The sequence below is a fragment of the Chlorocebus sabaeus genome, chromosome 7 (genome assembly GCF_047675955.1).
Source record: "Chlorocebus sabaeus isolate Y175 chromosome 7, mChlSab1.0.hap1, whole genome shotgun sequence".
NCBI lineage: Eukaryota > Metazoa > Chordata > Mammalia > Primates > Cercopithecidae > Chlorocebus > Chlorocebus sabaeus.
This window is the reverse complement of record NC_132910.1, coordinates 135,692,316-135,713,525: the sequence shown is the minus strand read 5'-3', so window position 1 is coordinate 135,713,525 and position 21,210 is coordinate 135,692,316. Positions and strand designations below refer to the sequence as shown.

General features: G+C 41.3%; 2 long non-coding RNA genes across 8 annotated transcripts in view; one reads left to right on the top strand and one right to left on the bottom strand.

Moving 5' to 3' along the window:
- LOC119622383 (uncharacterized) overlaps nt 1-16,271 on the bottom strand; it is a 56,416-nt gene extending 40,145 nt beyond the window's left edge. Inside the window, exons 1-3 of the long non-coding RNA XR_005239022.2 lie at nt 16,152-16,271; nt 12,394-12,746; nt 4,937-5,318 (exon numbers count right to left, since the gene is read on the bottom strand). This is a non-coding gene — a long non-coding RNA (uncharacterized lncRNA). The remainder of the gene's footprint in view (nt 1-4,936; nt 5,319-12,393; nt 12,747-16,151) is intronic.
- LOC103236619 (uncharacterized) overlaps nt 1-20,883 on the top strand; it is a 39,938-nt gene extending 19,055 nt beyond the window's left edge. For 4 of the 7 annotated variants that reach the window (XR_012093520.1, XR_012093521.1, XR_005239020.2 and 1 more), the window contains 2 exons: nt 2,024-2,126; nt 16,290-20,883. This is a non-coding gene — a long non-coding RNA (uncharacterized lncRNA). Of the gene's footprint in view, nt 1-2,023; nt 2,127-4,307; nt 4,948-12,955; nt 13,053-16,289 lie in introns of those variants that run through there. The other 3 variants (XR_012093517.1, XR_012093519.1, XR_012093518.1) reach the window with 3 other exon arrangements.
- The last annotated feature ends 327 nt before the right edge of the window (nt 20,884-21,210 follow it).

The window sequence follows — 21,210 nt, the reverse complement described above, 5'->3', positions numbered from 1 at the left end:
GAATAGTGGACTGGAATCCATTAGTAGTTCATAAAATCAATTGAATGTGTCATCACCAGCATTTAAGAAAAAGGCAAAATAGAACAGAATGTCGGAGTGCACCACGTATAGTAAGGATTTTTTTTTCATTAAATCTTTTTTTCTCAGAGTGTGTGTGTGTGTGTGTGTGTGTGTGTGTGTGTGTGTGTGTGTCTATACTGGGTTAAGATGTAAAATGCATTTCTTAGTGTAAGAAAAGAATTTTAGATATCTAGGAAAATAATTTTAGATATTTGATTTTAGTAATAAAAATTGTCTTTTCAGTGTAAAGAGTGAAATGCTACAATTGTATGCTAATTCTTTTAGAGCGTGTTATATCATATGAACGCTGAGACCTGTTAATAAATTTAGCCAGTCAGTAAGTTCAGATTTGTAAGTTTAGCAGTGCTGGCATCGAAAAGCTTGGGGGAAAATCTACTGGGGCAGACTGAAATTTTTGAAGTATTATACATAGAAAAAATTATTAGTGATTGATCATAATTCAATTAAGAAAATGCTATTGAGGCATTCATCAAAGTGCCTAAAGAAATAAACAAGCATTTTATTAATGCATCCTGAGAGTTGTGACAGAATTTTAGGGTAATGAATGTTAGAGTTTTAGAGACTAAGCTAATTCCACATTAGAGTCCCAGATAACTCTGATCTAGTGTTCTGGCCTAATTTCTTAGGCGACCCACTGCTGAATATATTCCATGTAGTGGATGGTAAAATATTGTTTTATCTAAGTGAGACTTCATGAGAGCACTGGTTGCAAATGTTAGGCGTCATTTGTCTGGTGTCCTTCTGGTCTAATACTGATGTCAGCAGCCGAGATGCTGATTCTAGCCAGAGTTTTTTTTGTGTGTACGGGGTATTTAAAATACCCAGAGAATTGGATCAAATATGATTATCTGGTTTGTGTTTTTTGACATATGATTTAAAAAAAAATTGAACTCAGGTGTATGGAGGTATAATTTACATACAATAAAATTCATCCCTTTTAGGTACACAGTTGAATGGATTTGATGAATGTAAACTACTTTCAAAATCAAGAAGCAGAACACCTCCCCAGCCTTTATAGTCAATCCGCTACCCCAGCCACAGACCAGTGATTTTGTCTCTGTTCCTAGAGATTTGCCCATTTCAGAATTTGCCTGTATGACTTCAGCTATAAAAAAAATTGACATACAAATTAATATGGGATAATTTAATGTGCAAGGAGCATTTTTACTTACTAGGAAAATCACAGCCTATTTGGTGTGAGTCATAGTAAACCTTTTCCACTTCTTACTATGTAACCTTTATCAGACTGCCCAGTTAGTTCTTGATGAACCGAATGGACTTCAGAAAGGTTTAGGAATCCAGGAACATACAATGTACCTTGTGAGAGGACTCTGGGCTCTCAGAATGTCAAAGTAAACCACTCCTTTGGCCTGTCGGCCCAGGGGCTTGCAGTCACACTTTCTAATTTCTAATCCATGCTGAGTTGTTTCCGTCTGGGCAAGTTAGGCTTACTAGCCAGGATGACTACATACTGTGCATTAAACTGTAGGGAGGAAGTTTAGACAAGCCACAAGCAGAAGGACTTTGTGACCACTTTATTTCCCACAGGATTGCATTTAGTCACCCAGTAGAATAAGCTTGGGGTGTGGCTGTCTCAGCCAGGGCAGATAGCCAAGGGTATCTGTACCAAGAAGGTCCATTAAAAGTATTAAGATTGGACAACTACTTACATGCCAAGTCCCCCTTTGATTTCCACAGTAACTTATATTTTTAGTTTTAACATAGTACTTTCAACTTCAAAGATCTAAAATAACTAGCGACTTGAAATCTTAAGGGAAAGGTCATTTGTCTCAGTAGCCAAATCGTTTACTTACTACATACATCCTGAAGGATGTTGGTTTATTCCCAGAACATTTCCATTTCAGCATATCTGAAGACAATGTGTTTACTTAGTGTATATGCACTATTTTAATTTATATTTTTATTTTTTGGTTACTTCCAGAAGAGAATTCATATCCTCAGCAAGCTAGCACTAAAGGGAACCGCAGAGGTCATATTGTCCATCTTCTTTCTGGAACAGGGAAGAAATTTGAGACTCAAGAAAGGTGAGGCTTCTAAGGAAGATTAATTTCAGGTATTAATTTTTTAAAGAGTACAATGTTTTTATTCATCAATAAACAGAAAGTCAATTTCTAGATATTTCCTTCTCACGTATGCTCGATTTGTTGTATTGGTAATCCAAGCCCTGGGAAGGAAGCTTTACCTGCTCCTCAGACTCACCCATCTTCACTGTGACTGATCGGGACACAGTGAGATCCGTGAGGCTCCTTGCAGGATGCAGCCACTCAAGGCCAATCACGAAGATTGTTCTCCCTAAGGTATTTCTTGGTGAAGCATTTAAAGGACCTTTTAGAAAATTGTTTCTCAGAAACAACTGTGATTTTATTTTTGAAGCGTTCACTGTTAACGTCTGTGAGATTTTCAGTTTTTCCATTGATTTTAACCTTTTAGTAACGTTCAAAATTTCCAGAATCTAAAGGTCCATCTTCTATTGAATGAGTAAGGTCCAAATTAAACGTCCGTGTTGACCACGTACACTTCTTGTCTTTCTTTGGCATCATCTTGAGAGGTGGCCGTATGATATGAAGGCAGGAATTAATGTTTGTGTGCATCTAAGTACTTTTGTTAGATCTCTAAGCCTAAAATTGGCAATACATCCGCACTGGAGCCCAAACTACCAATCCACACCGTGTTCCACCAGTGAACTGCCAATCCACACCGTGTTCCACCAGTGAACTGCCAATCCACACTGTGTTCCACCAGTGAACTGCCAATCCACACTGTGTTCCACCAGTGAACTAATCTATGCTTTGCAGCAATTCCTCACTGACGATACTGGCGTAGACATTATCTGCCCTGTGCTACCACCAGCAAACCAATAGGTGTCTAAAAGTCATCACATTTAGGCTGGACATGGTGGCTCATGCCTATAATCCCAGCCCTCGGGGAGGCCAAGGCAGGAGAATCACTTGAGGCCAAGAGTTGAAGACCAGCCTGGGCAACATAGTGAGACCCTATCTCTACAAAATTCAAATAAAATAAATTAGCCAGGTGTGGTGGCACAAGCCTGTAGTCCCAGCTACTCAGGAAGCTGTGGGAGGATCACTTGAGCCCAGGAGGTTGAGGCTGCAGTGAGCTGAGATCACAGCACTGCACGACAGCCTGGGTGACAGAGCAAGGTCCTGCCTCAAAAAAAAAAAAAAAAAAAAAAAAAAAATTCACATTTTTCTCACACAAAAAAATCATGAGACATTTATCTGCACACAGCACTAAGATAGCTACTATATTATGTTCATTAACTAACACTTGAGAGGCCTAGCACACATAGGTCTTGGTGAGTCTAAGTCTGAGTGGTACATAATTTAGAGAAAAGACAGAGAAGCTAGATAATATATTCATCTTATATATGGTCAACAAGTACTGTATTTTTAAGAATTTTAAGAAACTGCAGAGTTTGAGAATTTTCAGAAACTTCTTCTGATTAAACCAGCGTTTCAGGAACTCCTTGATGGACTTAGCTTTCACCTTACAATAATTCTCCCCTCTTTATGTTGGAAGAAATAAATCAGATTTAGGACATGAACATCTGATGTGTGTGTATTTACCTTTTGCTGCATCACTATGGAGCAGTTATTAAATATAGTTCTACGAATCTCATTATTGAGGTGGTTTCCAGCATAGCAGGTGTAGTCGTTAACCGTGGCTACTGAGTGACCGGACCTCTGTGCTGAGGCCTCACAGACATGCTACTGTAGAACTTCACTTCCGGCCAGGCGCGGTGGCTCACGCCTGTAATCCCAGCACTTTGGGAGGCAGAGGTGGGTGGATCACCTGAAGTCAGGAGTTCGAGACCAGCCTGACCGACATGGTGAAACCCTGTCTCTACTAAATACAAAAAAATTAGCCAGACGTGGTGGTACATGCCTGTAATCCCAGCTACTTGGGATGCTGGAAGGCTGAGGCAGGAGAATCATTTGAACCCAGGAGGTGGAGGTTGCAGTGAACCGAGATTGTGCCATTGCATTCCAGCCTGGGCGACAAGAGCAAAAACTCTGTCTCAAAAACAAACAAAAAAACCCAAAGAAATAAATTCACTGCCTTGCTCTCCTCTCTCTGCTCATTTCTTAGAGAAAGGATTCCATTGGATCTTTTTCTGTTAGACCTTGTGTCACATAGAATGAGGCTCTGTGTGAGTAAAAGAAACTTGGTTCCTATGTTTTAAACAGGACAGAAGCATGTTTTTCTGTTCCATAAGAGAAGAATGAAGGCAGCAACCCATGTTGACGTGGTGGCTCTACGGTATTATCCAGGCTCTCTACCTTCCAAAGCTAAGTTTCCTGCCTTCAGGGTCACATTGTGGTTCTAACAGCTGCTGGAGCTCTGGCCTTCACGTTCTTGTGGCAGGCCTGAAGAAGGGGAAAAGGTGGAAGGGTGGAAAGGGGTTCCTTCTACCTGAGTCTGTTCCCTTTAAGCATGATTCTCAGGGCACTTGCAAACACTTCTGCTTAGGCCGGACATGGTGGCTCACGCCTGTAATCCCAGCACTTTGGGAGACTGAGGCGGGTGGATCACCTGAGGTCTGGAGTTCAAGACCAGCCTGACCAATATGGAGAAACCCCATCTCTACTAAAAATACAAAATTAGCCGGGCATGGTGGCACATGCCTGTAAACTCAGCTACTCGGGAGGCTGAGGCAGGAGAATCACTTGAACCCGGGAGGCAGAGGCTGCAGTGAGCCAAGTTTGTACCATTGCACTCCAGCCTAGGCGACAAGAACGAAACTCCATCTCAAAAAGCAAAAAACAAACAAACAAACAAACAAAACCCCACACTTCTACTTCTGCTTTTATCTTACTGGTGGAATTTAGTCAGGCCGATAAACCTAGCTTCAAAGATGACTGGGAAATGTAGTCTTTATTCTGAGTAGCTTTTCTGACCAGCTAGGAAGGGACGGAGGCAGGATGGAAGGTGGATGTTGTGGTAGAAAACTAAGAAAACTAAGAAAACTAAGCTTCTGCCAGATCACTTAAGTGGAATAGTCTGTCTATATCCGTGAAGCCTTAATGCCTCATAACTGGCGACCACTATTTCATAGAAAGAACCTGTATGAATACATGACTGATGCAATTAGCACAGTCATCAGTCATCTGGACATCCTCACAGAAGCTCAGAGATTGTTCTTGTGTCATATGAGCGTATTCGCAGTAATGGTTTATTCTATACTTGAATGTTTTCAACTGTAAGAATTCATACAAAGCAAATTTAAACTAAGATCACAAAAATACATCCACTGTATATATTTAACAAAGTCTTCAGGGAATATAATAGACTGAAGTAAAACTGTGAAAATTCTAAAACACAGTAAAAGGCTATAAAATAACCAATGGCTTTTAACGAAAGAATTAATGAAAGTATGATTGCTTAATACAACCCCCCAAATAAGCTTCTTGTTAATTTTTAGGGAGGTTGAGGAACTCCAGCGACAACTTATATATTCTACATCCTACATCTTTGAGTAGGTTTACTAATCATAGGTCTTTGTAGATAACTTTTCTTTACAACTTGTGCTACCATTTATCAGTTGTGTAATTTCACAAGGAAGTTTATTGAAGTATAAATTTACATATGATAAAATTCACCCATTGTAAGTGATTTGAGTAAATTTGTTGAGTTGTGGAACCACCACCACAAACCAGTTTTAGAACATTTCCATCTGCTTTCTGCTTCTGTAAATTTGTTTTTACTAGGTATTTCCTATAAATGGAATCAATTATGCAGTATGTATTTAGTGTCTAACTTCTTTCACTTAATGGTTTTAAAGTTCATCCATGTTGTAGCATGTGAAGAAATCCATTCCTTTTCATTGCTGAATAGTATTCCATTGTAGGAATGTACCATATTTTGCATATTCATTCATCAGTGGATAGCTATTTAGACTGTTTCCAGTTTTTGACTAGCATGAATAATGGTGCTATAAACTTTTGTGTGCATGTCTTCGTGTGGACATGGATTTTCATTTTTCTGATAGATTCTTAGAAATAGAATTGCTGGATTGTATTATTAGTTTGTTTTAAGTTTTTAAGAAACTGCCAAACTGCATTCCAAAGCATCTGTGGCATTTTACAATCTGACTAGCAATGCCTAAGGGTTTCAATTTCCCTGTTTCCTTAACAACACTTGTTATTGTCTGTCTTTTTCATTATGGCCATCCTAGTGGGTGTCTAGAGGTATTGTCTTCTGGTTTTAATTTGCATTTCCCTAATGAATAATAATTTTGAGCATCTTGTCTTTGTATATTAGACATCGATATTTTACCTTTGGGAAAATGTCTATTCAAATCTTTTGCTCATTAAAAAAATTTGGCAAACACTTTCTAAGTGTCGGTCATTTAAATGCTCTCTATATATTCTAGATTTAAGTCTTTCATCACATATACGACTTGCACACGTCTTATCCCAGCCTGTGACTTGTCTTTTTATGTTCTCAATGGTGTCTTTTTTTGAGACAGGGTCTCACTATATCACTCAGGCTGGAGTGCAATGGCACAATCACAATCACAGCTCACTACAGCTTGACCTTCTAGGTTCAAGTAATTCTCCCACCTCAGCCCCCGGAGTAGCTGGGACTACAAGTGTGCACCACCACGTCCAGCTATTTTTGTATTTTTGGTAGAGATGGGGGTCTCGCTATGTTGCCCAGGCTGGTCTTGAACTGCTGGGCTCAAGGGATCCACCTGTCTTGGCCTCCCAAAGTGTTGGGGATTACAGTCATGAGCCACTGCGCCCAGCCTGTTGGTGTCTTTTAAGCGCAAACGTTTTAAATTTTGATCTAGTCCAACTTATCAATGTTTTCTTTTATGGTTTGTGCTTTTGGTGTTGAGTTATGGGATTTTGAACAAGTTATCTAACCTCTTCAAACTTCAGTTCCTTTGTCTATAAAATCGTAATAAGAATTCTTACCTCAAAGGTAATTGCAATTTAAATCTGATTTCTCTGTATGTGTTTGGAAAAGAGGGAGTATAAGCAGTGACTGCAAGTTTAATTTTCAACTTCATCTTAAGTTTCCTAAGTTCTTCGTACTTATGACTGGCTTGCTGGGAGCAGGGAACTTGGTATGTGTAAAAGTTACTGAATGTATCTGCTAATACATTTTGCCCTCATCTTGGATCCAAGCGATCAAGCTTCACAGATGGAAGGAAATGAGCAGGTGAGGGAAGGGAAACTGAAGTACATAGGGGATTAATACTTGGTTGAAGTTGCCTGGGAAAGGGAGTGGTGAGGAGTAGGAGGGAGAGATTATGAAGGGGCTTGAGGAAACTTCTGGGGTAATAGAAATGGTAGTAATAATCTTGATTCTGATGATGGTTTCATGGGCATATACATATGTCAAAATGTATCAAATTATACACGTTAATATTGCTGTTTTATTGTATGTCAGTTACCCCAATAAACCTTTTAAAAAAATTTTAAAGGGAATGTCACACCTATTAGGATGGCTACTATTTTTTTTAAAAAGCAAGTGTTGGGCCAGGCCTGGTGGGTCACGCCTGTAATTCCAGCACTCTGGGAGGCCAAGGTAGGCAGATCCCTTGAGCTCAGGAGTTTGAGACCAGCCTAGGAAACATGAGGAAACCTGTATCCACCAAAACTAAAAAAAAATTAGCTGGGCATGGATACATGCACCTGTGATCCCAGCTATTTGGGAGGCTGAGGTGGGAGAATCACTTAAGCCCAGGAGACAGAGGCTGCAGTGAACCAAGATGGCACCAGTGCACTCCAGCCTGGGTGACAGAGTGAGACCTTATCTCAATTAAAAACAGAATAAAACAAAAAAACAAGTATTGGCTGAGGATATGGAAAGATTGAAACCCTTGCACATTGGTGGTAGGAATGAGAAATGGTATTGACAGACACTGTGGAAAACAAGTTGGCAGCTTCTCAAAAAAGTTAAACACAGAATTACCATATGATCTGGCAATGTCACTTCTGGGTACATATCCAAAAGAATTGAAAGCAAGGACTTGAGCAGATATTTGTTCACAGCAGCATTATACACAAGAGTTAAAAAGATGAAAACAACCCAAATGTGTGTCAACAGATGAATAGACCAACAAAACTGGTATATACATACAGCGAAATATTATTCAGACTTAAAAATGAAAGAAATTCTAGTACGTACTGCAACATGGATGAACCCTAACTCATTATGCTAGATGAAATAAGCCAGACACAACGGGACAAATATTGTATGATTCTATTTATGAGAATAGGCAACTCCTAGAGGCAGACCTAGAACAGAGATTACCAGGGACCGAGGGAGGAGGGGATGGGAATTTGTTGTTTAATGGGCACAGAGTTTCTGCTTGGGATGATGTAAAAGGTCTGGAAATGAATAATGTTGATGGTTGCATAATATTTTGAATGTATTTAACGCCATTGAACTGTACATGTAAAAATAGTTAAAATAGTAACTTTTATGTTATTCTATTTTCACAACAAAAATTGCAAAAAAGAGAATGGATGAAGTGATACGAGTTTCAGCGGTAATAACAATGAAAGAGGTATAATGGGAAGCTGACAAGTCAGCCTCAGGGATAAGTCCAGAAATCGGGAGATTCTGCTTCCTTCCTGGTTTCTTGATCCTACCACTCACACCAATCCATTGTTATAAATTTATTCTCCCTTTTCTTTACTCCCTCATTTTCATGAGGGAGTAAAGTACATGAGGGTGCTTAAATGGGAGCATGGAGAAATGTAAAGTGGAAAATAAGTGGAATGCATTGAGCCTGGAGAGAAGACTTGGGGGAGGTCATGACAGCTTTGTTGCAATATTTACAGGGCTGTCAGGTAGAGGAAAGAAGAGGCTTATTCTGTGTGCTTCAGATGACAGAAATAGGATTTCATGGGAAGCAGATCTTTTTTGCCTCCAAAAAAGGGATAACATTTTTGCCTCCAAAAAAGGAATAACATTTTAATAGTAGGAATAACATTTTAATAATAGGACAGTCTATGGATGGAGTAGATGCCTTGGAATGCTGGAAGTGGGTAAATAGAGGCTGGGGATGTTGCAGAGGGGATTGCTGCATTGGATGGGAATTTGGACCAGGTGGTCTCTATATTAACAACCCAACAGGAAGAAGGAAATTTCAGCTGGGATTTTGAAGCATATCTAATGAAAGAGCTATTTACAGAGATGTGAGCAGGATTGAGGAAGCCTACAAAGGATGTTGAGGTACCCAAGAATGAGCAACAGTGGGAAGACCCCACCATCAGGCCTGAAGGAGCAAAGCTGAGCAGTGCTGTTCAAGGAGACCAAGGGAGCTGTGGGAGAGCGGTCAGCAACAGTTGGAAGGGGGACCCCCCCCAGCAGGAACTGGTAGTCACAGATGGAGCAGCCTCTGGCAGGACTGTGGTGCCAAGGCAAAGAAGCAGCTGGGCTAGAACTCCCCGGCCTCCATTTACTGCTGTCTCTCATTGGCAAATCCAGCTCGAAGCCAGAGACACAGGAGCTCAGGGGATGCAGTTTGCAGGGAGGGATGACCTTTGTAAGGCCTGAGCAGGGCGGAGAAACGTGTCTCTAAGGTTTCTTCCATCTCAGAGACCTTTGAGTCCCCTCACCGCTCCTAACCTCAAACTTGGGAGAGCAAAAGCCCTGAAGATTACACTACTCTATGAATGACCAGTTCATCCTGTGAAAGTAAAGATGGGATTGGGTTATCTCAGTTTTGATAAGGATCAGGGAAACGCCCTTGGTAAGCCAAGATGGGAGAGAAGCTGTCAGTCAGTCAACATGTATTTACTGGGGCCTACTCCATGCTAGGCATTCTTCTAAAGACTGTAGATCCACTGGGGAGCAACACGGAACGTCCTCCCGCGTTACACACTAAAAATAGGCAGACGATAAGCACACAAACACATTGCTCAAGGTGCCATCACACGACACAACACATTGGCTGAGATCATGACCTGTATCATTTTGTAGTTGTGTGACCTTCATTAAGTGACTCAATCTGTGTCTCCGTTCCATATGTGTACATGAGGATCAGTGACTGTACCTCCGCAGTGGGGTCGTCATGAGGCTATAGTTACTTAGTACGTGTAAATCCTTTAGAACAGTGCTGAGCACATCTAGCAATGTTTGTTATTATTATTAGCAGGCAGCATTAAGTACTAGGTGAGAGAAGAGCTAATACAGCAGAAAAAGGCAGAGAAAAGAAAATGGTGGGTCTGGGCATGATGGGAGCCATGAGAGAGGAAGCTGGGGGCTGGTGAGCAGACTTGCCATTAGGAAAGGGCCAGAGCTTCTAGAGGAAAGGGGGAAGTAGCCACCCCAACCCTCACAGAATCCTGTCAACACCTCCAGGGACAATTCCAGCCACCCTACAGAAAGTACACTTGCATGGCCTGTTAATGCTGAGGTCAAATTCATTAGAAGAAATTGTGCAATATAGAATCGAATCATTTTTAAGCATGTAAAAGCAAGAAGCAGAAGTGAACCATGCTTAAAAGAGGCAGGCACATAGTATCTAAGAGCTTGGGCTCTGCAATTAGACTGGCACAAGTTCAAATCTCAGCTCTACCATTCACTATTATCTGACCTGGGAAGGGTTACTTCGCCTTGTTGATGACTAGTTTCCTCTTGTGGAAAATGGAAATAATCATAGCTATCTACAGGTTATTTTGAGTCTGAAAGGAAATAGTCTATGGTAATTGCTTTGCACAATGCCTAGAATATTCTAAGGCACCAATACATGTCGCTGTTGCTTACTGCTCTCATTATAAAGAGAAAATGAACACCTGTGCATGACTTGGAAAGGGTGAGCATGGTAAAATACGGATGCATTTCGCTTTAGTTGCTTTTTATGATGTTCGGGCTTATAAAAGATAACTTTTGAATTTCTTTGCCAGTTCTGACTCTCCCACCACTAAGGAGCAGCATCGTATCTATGATGCCCTCACAGAACCAGAACATCTGCTCGTGTTCTGCATGAGCAGTTATCAACATAAAGATCTCCCAACACTCAATGGAAAACAAAGTATTTTAATGATAAAATTCAGTACTTGAGCTACGTTTATTTTTGATTCTTTTGACGTTTCGAGCTCAGAAACAGCATTTGTGAAATGGGTATTGCTGGTGAAAATTAAATGGAAAATTGGCACTTAAAGATTTTACATTTTTCCCCAGCTAATTCCTTTCTAAATACAATCTATTCCTTAAAGAGTCTTGCTGTGATGATTTCTGCTAATTTCTTTCTCGGTAGTTTCCAATAAATCAGACTTCACAGATAACAAGAGAATAACAAAATGATAAAGGTGCTTCTTTCTTTCCCTTCAGAAAATACTCATCTGCAGATTTTTTATGGAGTACAAATGAATGCCTGAATGTCAAAGTTTTATTTTTGTTTTTAAATGGCAAGTTGTTCAGGGGCACATATACTTTGACTTTCAGGCATTCATTCGTACTCTGTAAAAATATTTGCAAGTGAGTAGGAACTTAAAATAAAAGCTGAGGAAATAACAAAGAAACACTAGAAAAGAAAAAAAGAAAAAACTCAGTCTCTGTGAAGCTCAATAAAATGAAGCACAACAGAAAGGGGGAAAAAATGCCAAGTTGTATCACCAGGAATCATAAACCAGTGTTTCTAAGTAGCTGTTTTTATAAAATACATTGGAGTAGATCTTTACTTTTCCTCCTTTTTTTCACTCTGTCACAGTATTAAAACAAAATGCTCATTAATTTGGAATAATGGGAAAGAAGGCTTATCTATTCATTATGGGGGAAGACTTAAACGTGGAGTGTTACTACTTCAAGCAGTGCTATCCATATTACAAATAAAAAGCTAACTAGGAATAAGTGATTTTAAAATTCCCATTCAAAGCAGGCATATATCACTACATTGTAATGTGCCACAAACAAAATAAAACTTTAACACAGGAAAATTAACTGTGGGATTTAAAAGTTGAAAACACACCTAAGGAATTCATAATTTTATGAAGCTTTGGCTTATAACTGTTATTGACTTTAGACTGACTCTCCCTTTCCTCTTAGGTAAGTCCAAGGTGATTTATGAGGGGGGAAATTATTTTGAAGGTTTTATTCTTTAGGTAGTGTGATATTTAGAGTCCTCTACGTTTTCCCTTTTCACCTTTAGAACTTAATCATTTATTTAGCACTTGGCTGCTACATATTTTAAGGATCAAGAACAACTGAATATGTGAAAGAAGATCTTGCTGTTCTATTTGAAGGAGTTTCCCTTGGTTTTTATTTTCTTTTTTCATTCTTTCATTTTCTCCCCTTTTGGAGAAAGCTTACGTCTTTGTAATTCAAGAGAGGTCTCGAATTCACCTTGAGAGGCAGCCATATATTATGAAACGCATTGTTTCCCGAGTCACACCATTTGCTTAGCAATTTAGTAGAAAGATTCTCCTCCGGGGATTGTCAGCTGTCGTATGTGTCTTTTGCAGAGTAAGTGGGTCTTTCTCCTCCAGGAGAATTCACTGGCTTGGTGTTACTGGCTTCAATACGTGTGACTTCTTTTCTGAATCCCCCACGCTGAGTTCTTGTGTTCCCTTCCCCCAAAGGTCATGTCCTACACAGGGTTCCCACTGTGCTGGGTCAGCAGGAACACAGAATGACCATTTTTGTTCATCATTATTTGCCTAAACCTAGAGAAAATAAGATCATTATGGATTCCACCCTCAGGTTCCCTCTACAAACTACATTGTCATACATACAGAGTAATTATTGGTTTTTCGCTCCTTAGGCATGTATTAGAGGTGAAGATGGGTGCTCTGCTTTTCAGTTTGGGCAGGGCACTATTGAATAGTGAACAAGATACAGAGAATGGCTGATTCAATCTCCTTATTTCTTCCAGTGGTCGCATTGAGACAATTTCAAGCATGTACAAGATCAAGGATCCATTAAACCTTTTTATTTTGTGTAACTTTTGTGGGTTTCCATAGAATGCTGGAAGTGCTGTACCTTCTTTTAAAAATTAAATTAAATTAACTAAAAAGAGAAAGAAAAAGAGCCTGCGTTTTCCCTGGAGGCTTTTTTTTTTTTATCTGTTTAAACTAACCAGGGATTTTTCGCGTATTGACATAAGCATTCATTTGCTAATTTGTTGGACCTTAAACTGTATGGAGTCTTCCCCAGAATCTTGAATGAAGTTGAAATACTTGGGTCCTTAGGGCTGCTTGAGTCCAGCATCGTTTCCTGGACACATATGGTTTTTCCTCCTCTATCTCCTTAGATAAAAGTCAGTGCTGATCGCCTTAAGGAAAGAATGAGTTAAATGGACCCATATTCTAGGCCTGGATCTAAAACTCCCGGCCTTTTCAGACGCCCCTTAGCATCTGCAGCAGCAAGGCCGTTTGCACATACATAAATAAATAAATTAACAATGAATAAATAATCTAATCCCAGTCACACAATGCCACCTTGCAGATCTGATCCTTTGCAGCTCCCAGCGAATTTGTCCATTTCTAATTCTTTTTGATAAAGTCCTCAGATGCTTGCTGACTGTCAGGCTCATTTTCTTATTGTTTTCGCTTGATTAGTTCTGTATGACCTAAGGTCGCCCTTAAAATCCACATCTCTCGTGAAGACTCCGAAAAGCCTTCTTTTTAGAACTCACCCCCCAGAAAAGGGTGGAAAGTGCCTGCCGTTTCTCCACACAAAAGCCAGGCAGGTTTTTCGTCGCCAGCCTCCTGAAGCAGCCCTTCGTTCACCCAAGCGCAAAAATAACTCATTAGGGGTTACCGTGTTTTGATAGCCTCTTTATCCAGCGCACTTGGGTGTGCCTGTGTCAGGTCTCCCGGGTCCTGGAGGAGCTGGACCACCTCCCCTTTAACCCTGCTGGGCTGCCCGTCAGTGACAGCACCAGGCCCGGCACCTGCCCACCCATACTGAGTGCCTAAGGCTGTTTTTTCCTGGTCTTCTGAAAAGATGCTGGCCTTCATGGGGGCTGGAGAGGAGTGGAGGAGGATTGCTTTTTTTTCTTTTTAAAAGCTGGCTGGGGCCGGGCACAGTGGCTCACGCCTGTAATCCCAACACTTTGGGAGACCAAGACGGGCAGCTCATGAGGTCAAGAAATCGAGACCATCCTGGCCAACGTGGTGAAACCTCGTCTCCACGAAAAACACAAAAAATTAGCTGGGCGTGATGGTAGGCACCTGTAATCGCAGCTACTTGAGAGGCTGAGGCAGGAGAATCACTTGAACCCGGGAGGTGGAGGTTGCAGTCAGCTGAGATGACACCACTGCACTCCGGCCTGAGAGACAGAGCGAGACTCTGTCTGAAAAAAAAAAAAAGATGGCTGGGCAGCTGCTGCCTGTCCCTCATTTTCAGGCTGCACACTCACGTGAGGCTGTGGGTCCAGGGATGGGAAGCTGTCTAATTCTCCAGTGTCTGCGCTCCCCAGGTCCGGGCAGGTCCTCACCTTATACCTTGCAGGCTGCCTCACACCGCATCAGCACTGCTCACTCGCTGTTCATTCTCTTCTGTACCAGAAGGTCAGCCTTTCCTTGAAGAGGAAAAGAAGTGACACTTTGTGTTGGCTCAATAAATAGACTTAATTATGGGAACCCAATTCCTCATTTCTGTTTTTACTGAAAAATTCACAAAGACTGTTTAAATCAACTGCTCAGTATCCTTCAACAGTTCTGATAGAGTGTTCCATTTCTGACTGTCAAGTCTTTTGGAATTTCAAGAAGATTTTCTTTGTCATTTTTTTTCCCTCCTTCTTCCGGACCATCAGAGAAAACCCTGCTGTATTACATGGAGTCTTACAATTGTTACTTTCTAGCAGCAGGGAATCTTTGAGTACCCAAGGAAGATGTTAATGAAAACTGTAGTACCACGTGAAAGTTGGAAAAAGTAGGCTCCACTACCCACATGGAAATCTACTACACAATCGAATTTTAAAATCTCATTCTACACTTCCTTTTATTGATGAAATTTTAAGAATGGATTTTTATGTATTTTGGTGTATTTCAGCAATTTTCCAGAAGGACAGATTACCTAGGCTGAATTGCCAAAGCCCTCCAAGAATTTGGTGCCATCACCTGAATTTGAAAAAGGTGACTAGTCTTGACCCCAGTCAGGATACTCTTGTTAACGAGCACCTCAGCTCAGGAAGCTCTGGAAGAGCACACTGTGGGACACACGGGGAGGCGAGCTCCCAACACAGTGATAGTTCCCATGTCGAGGACGATCCAGCTCAAACAAGCCCTTCAGGCACCAGAAGGCATGGATTTACACGCGTCATCTCTGAACCATTTTAAAAAAAACTTTCAGGCTGGGCACAGTGGCTGACACCTGTAATCCTAGCACTTTGGGAGGCCAGGGTGGGCGGATCACTTGAGGTCAGGAGTTCGAGACCAGCCTGACCAACATGGTGAAACTCCATCTCTACTAAAAATACAAAAATTAGCCGGGCATGGTGGTGCGTGCCTGCAATCCCAGCTACTAAGGAGGCTGAGGCAAGAGAATTGCTTGAACCCAGGAGGCAGAGGTTGCAGTGAGCTGAGGTCACGCCACTGCACTCCAGCCTGGTGACAGAGCAAGACTCTGTCTAAAAACAACAACAACAACAAGCAAACACAAAAACTTTCAACCTTCAAAAGATTAATCTGTAATGCCCAGATCGCTTGTTCCCCGAAGAAGACCACCAGGGTCCAGTGTCAAAGCCAAGTGGCAAGGATCTTTACTACAAGTTCGAACCTGGTCCCTCCATTCTACAGTATACAAGAGGGCCCCGAACAATGCGAGCGTTTGCTTTTTATAGCCCGAAAGTTACAGGGGAACAAAGAAATTCTTTTGGCTCCCGTGCTTTCAGTAAAACCTTGAACGGCTGTCTCCTTATCGGAGGCTTTCCAGGTGGTGTTTATACTGGGCTCAGGGAGTTTGAGAGATATATGGCGATATGTGGTGGGATGGGAGGATGGAATGTGTTTGTACTAGGCTCAGGGAGTCTTGAGCCCGGGGCTGAGGAATGTGCCCAGCTCCTTTCAGATCATCTCAGGATAGTAATGGGAAAGAGCAAATGTCACTTCAAGCACCTGCCTTACCGTTTTGGGTCCAATGCTTACTCTTCTCCCGCAGTTATGCTGGGTGCTCTTTGAGGCCCTGGCACTCAGGACAATCAACGTTTTACGTTACTAAGGAAGGAAGAGGGGTTGCTGAAATGATTCTACCTTTCTTTTCAGGAGAGGGTTACCCAGTCTTTGTGATGAGAAATCTCTATTGGACGTTCTTGAACTTTGCAAAGAGAAATTTGTGAAAAAGCAGAAGCCTCTGCATTCCCAGAGAGCCTGCAGCAAACAGAGAGCCCAGAAATGGTGAAAGTGCAGTGAATGCGGCATGTGCTGTCAGAACGGCAATCCAAGCCTTTCCTTATTTTGGAAGTTATAAAATATTTCAAATGCACAGGAAAATATACAGAATGATACAACAGGCGCTCATCCACCTACTGCCTAGATTCCATGACGATAACATTTTGCCGGATTTGCTTTAGCTGTTTTCTTTCTTTTGTTTTTAAGTGGAGTCTCGCTCTGTCACCAGGCTGGAGTGCAGTGGCGTGATCTCAGCTCACTGCAACCTCTGCCTCCTGGGTTCAAGCGAATCTCCTGCCTCAGCCTCCCGAGTAGCTGGGACTACAGGCGCCCACCACCACAGTTGGATAATTTTTGTATTTTGGGTAGAGAAGGGGTTTCACCATGTTGGCCAGGATGGTCTTGAACTCCTGATCTCAAGTGAGCCACCCGCCTCAACCTCCCAAAGTGCTGGAATTACAGGCACGAGCCACCATGCCTGGTCTAGCTCTTTTTTTTTCTAAGAAATCAAACTTTACAGATGCTGCTGAAGCCCCTTTGCATCCCACCTGGTCACACACCCAAGGTCACTCCCAAGATCACTGTCCTTCTTAAGGAACCTTTATTTCCATTCTCCTTGTCTCCATAGTTGGCCTACTAGGATGAAAATACAATCCATATTATACATTCACGCACACACGTATACACACAGAGAGCAGAGTGAAAATGGTACATGAAAAGGTTCACAGTTGATTTTGACAAAATTTGGGGATTTTTTTTCTTTGCACTTGTATGTATTTTCTACATGTTCTCACTGGTCATATGTTTAAGTAATGATGAGTAATGATAAAGTAACGAGTAAAGATTAGTGACAAAAATGTGGTTAAATAAAAACATCTTTTACTATTTGCAAAAATAAGTGTCATGTGGCACACGTGAAAAAGTATGCCAAGGTTCTTCAAATTCCCATCATAGTGGATCCTGGATGGATCATGCTGTGCCAATCAGTGAGGTCCTCCTCTTAACTTCCTGGTAGCTTCCTCAGCCAGAAGGCAAAAATCAGTAAGAAAACAATCAGGCATAGATAAACTAACAATTGGATATCTAATGAACTTTTAGAAGATGATTACCATTGACTTTGACATTCTGTAAAGCTATTATTATATCAGCAAACACCAGGAGTAGCAAACCATGCATCTAATAATAAAGAGCAGCATCCAGCCTCATGTGTCCCTTAGTCCTGGTTCACTGGTGTGGTGCCCGTGTGCACAACCATACACAGCAATTCTGCAGCCCGGCCTCTTTCGTGGTTCTCCTGTTCCCACTTTTTTCTGGTTCTTCAGAAATGGCCCCATGTGCTCTGGCCTCTCACACTGGAATAGACTTGAGGCCTGGGACCGAGCTTGGGGAAAACAGGCTGAACTATTCTCCTGATCCGCTTTGGTTCCACTGTTCACACTGCCCAAACTTAGTGAAAGGAGATTCCATCAGTCCAGTGTAGCTTGCACAAGCTCTGCTTTGGTAGTTAGGGTTGAATCTTCCGCTCGTTAGAAGTGTTTACTTGCTGTGTTTCATCATCTTGTCCATGTGTCCTTCAGAATGTCTTGAAAATAGGTAGTCTAAAGGGTTAGGGTATTCTTATTTGTCATATCATTTCTTAGTATGCCCAACAGCTCAACATTTGTCATCATCAGTGAACACCCAGTTAGACATAACTTACTTCAACACCTTTTAACTCAACAGAAAAAATATTTCATCCATTCTTATAGTGAATGATAAAATGCCTTGGGGGCCAGAGTGAAAGGCAATGTCCTGATCTATCCCTCCCAAAGGGAGGGGTTGAGTGGAGAAAGACCCCTGTGCTCTTCCAGAGGCCAACAACTTTGAACTTATGAGTCCTTTTCAGAACCTCATTTCCATAGTGGCAAGGGAATGGTAAGCGCATCCTTGGATCCGAATCCTGACCACGGGAGAATCATTCTGCATAGCCCTCCTACCTGTGTATGGGGAGACCCAACAGTGCGGGAATGAAGAGCTGGGATTACCATTGTGTTTGTTATTCAACTGGTGGTGAGTATGGTCAATAATAAGGACTTCTAGCACGTGAGAAGAGCCTAACAGAGGCCATCTTTGTCAGATACTATATATATTACTGAGCTATATGTTAAGAGGAGATAGCCATCAACCCAGCAAGTGTCGGACTTATTAGACGTGTAAATTTTAGGACTACTCTTCCTTCCTGTGAATTTACTACTTGTTTTATTAAGTCTTTGTTTATGTTACTGTCAAGTGAGTTTCTATCACCAAGGGACGTTTCAGATTCCATCAGCTCTCCCCTCACTACCACAGTTTCTTTGAAGGACTTAGCTGTATACTGGTATGACCCATTTAGTTCTAAAATCAGGCAGCGATCTAGGCCCCTTAAGCATGGAGATCCTTTATGTTTCATGTGGTTTAATAGAACTGCTGGGAGTGGATGCTTGTGTTGCCAGAGTACTTCCTTCCTTCCTTCCTTCTTTCTTTCTTTCTTTCTTTCTTTCTTTCTTTCTTTCTTTCTTTCTTTCTTTCTTTCTTTCTTTCTTTCTTTCCTTCCTTCCTTCCTTCCTTCCTTCCTTCCTTCCTTCCTTCCTTCCTTCCTTCCTTTCTTCTTCTTTTTTTTTTTTTTTTTTGAGACAAGATCTCACTCTGTCGCCCAGGCTGGAGTGCAGTGGTGCCATCATGGCTCACTGCAGCCTCAACGTCCTGGGCGCAAGTGACCCTCCTGCCGCAGCTTCCAAATAGCTGGTACTACAGGCACAAGCCACCATACCCCGCTACGTTTTGTGGGTTTTGTAGAGGTGGGATTTTGCCATGTTGCCCAGGCTGGTCTTGAACTCCTGGGCTCAAGCGATCTGCCTACCTCTGCCTCCCAAAGTGCTGGGATTACAGGCTTGAGCCACTGCACCTGGCCACAGTTCTAACTATTAGCTCTTGGGAGAAGACTAAGAATCATCTAATTGAAACCCCTCATTTTACTGAAGCGGAAATCAAGTCCCAGAAAATTGGCATGACTTAGCTCTACTTAACTCATTGTGACACTTAGTTGGATCAACATTACAGAAAAAGGAACACATAATATCTCATTTTTGCTCAGTATATTGATATGAACTGCATCCTACAGCTATGTTGACTTCTTGGATTGTTCTAAGTTCTTCAAGATCACTGTGATTTGGAGTTCCTAGTAATTTTAATATTTTATGTAATTCACATAAAAATTGGAACCTAATACTCAGATTCCTCGTATTAAAACTGAATTAAATCAGTATTTAGAAAATAAGTAAAGCTTCCTTTATTCTTTTTTTTCTTCAAAAGTTGCTTAAGATAAATAAACTTTTGATTTCCAAACACTATCAGGCAGTAGAAAAAGAATTTGAAGATTTAGATGAAAGGAGCTTCTGATGCCTCCTCCAGGAAAATATGTACTTCCTTTTAAAGAGGTAAGAAAGCTTACATTCTTTTAAAGAGTTTTTTTTAAGGTAGTACTGTTGTACTGTCTGTCTTTACTATAGTTTTTCTTTGAAAATATATGCTTTTCTAAAGAATAAATTATCGTATAGTTTGGGAGAACAAATAGACAATCTTTAAGGAAAATTAAATATCATAATTTATAATTATGTGTAATTTATGCATGCATTCATTTGATGGAGTTTATTGAAAACACTTTATTAGTTTGCAATTTGCTTTTCTATAAAGCCCTTGAAAAAGTGTCCAGACATAGAAAAGTCAATGGCATAAAACAGAGCTAGTAGCTTATTTCTACATAGTCACATATTTATCCTACTTCCTTTCACAATTCCACTGTTCCATTACAATTAGGACTCACAATATTTGAAAGGTTTGATATTCATCCTGAAAGGACATGAGGAGAGAGCTGTATTCTTTGGCAAACACTGACCACAAACCAAAACAAGGCCCTGAACTTCAGGGAGTTTGTGAGACATTGTGGCCACTCACCAAAATCTGTTTTCCCAATGCCAGAAATGAGCCCCTCTCGGAGAGGTGACAGGTGTTTCAAGATGCGTTCTCAGATGCTCATCTGTGATTCAGACATACTTGTAGATAGAGGAGGGGCAAAGGTAAGACCTCACATCCCACCCTGGTCCTGGCAAGCCCCGTCAGCTGCCCGAGGCCCTGTGTGTGCTTATCCACGGCTTCACAGCTTAGCTTTCTGGTAGGCCTCAGAATGACAGCTGTTGATGACTCATGAATGCTAACCATTGATTCTTGTGTCCCAGGTTAAGACTCAAAGGACAACATGGCAAGCAATAGCAGTGTCACTTGTGATTTCTCCCCACAGGAAATACTCTTCTGTTCCTCTCTGGCCACGCTGTCCTCACAGGAAGTGACTTCTTACCCTGAACCTAAAAATCAGGATATAGACCCTGAACCCCTCATTCTTTCTCCTCAGTGACAAAGGCCTGTAGTTCATACATTTTATAGCCTAATTTTTAAAATATTATTTAAGTTGTTCTCCAAAACAATTTCACTGCATATTTAAGAACACGTTTGGAAAACTTAAGCACTATAGTTTTAAGCCAGCTGTCTAGTAACTTTGGACACATGAGAAAGATGGTCAAGAATCAAGAGCAGTGATGGGGTCTTGGGTACCCAGGGGTACACTGGACTGTTAGGGTAGTAAGGAGAGTCTGAGAGGTGGCTTCAGAGGTCTGGATTAAGTGTTAGTTTGTCTGTCCTTTATTAAACAATGGATCGTGTCCATTTTCACCTCTCATTAGAAGGCGCGCGCGTGTGTGTGTTGTGTGTGTTGTGTGTGTGC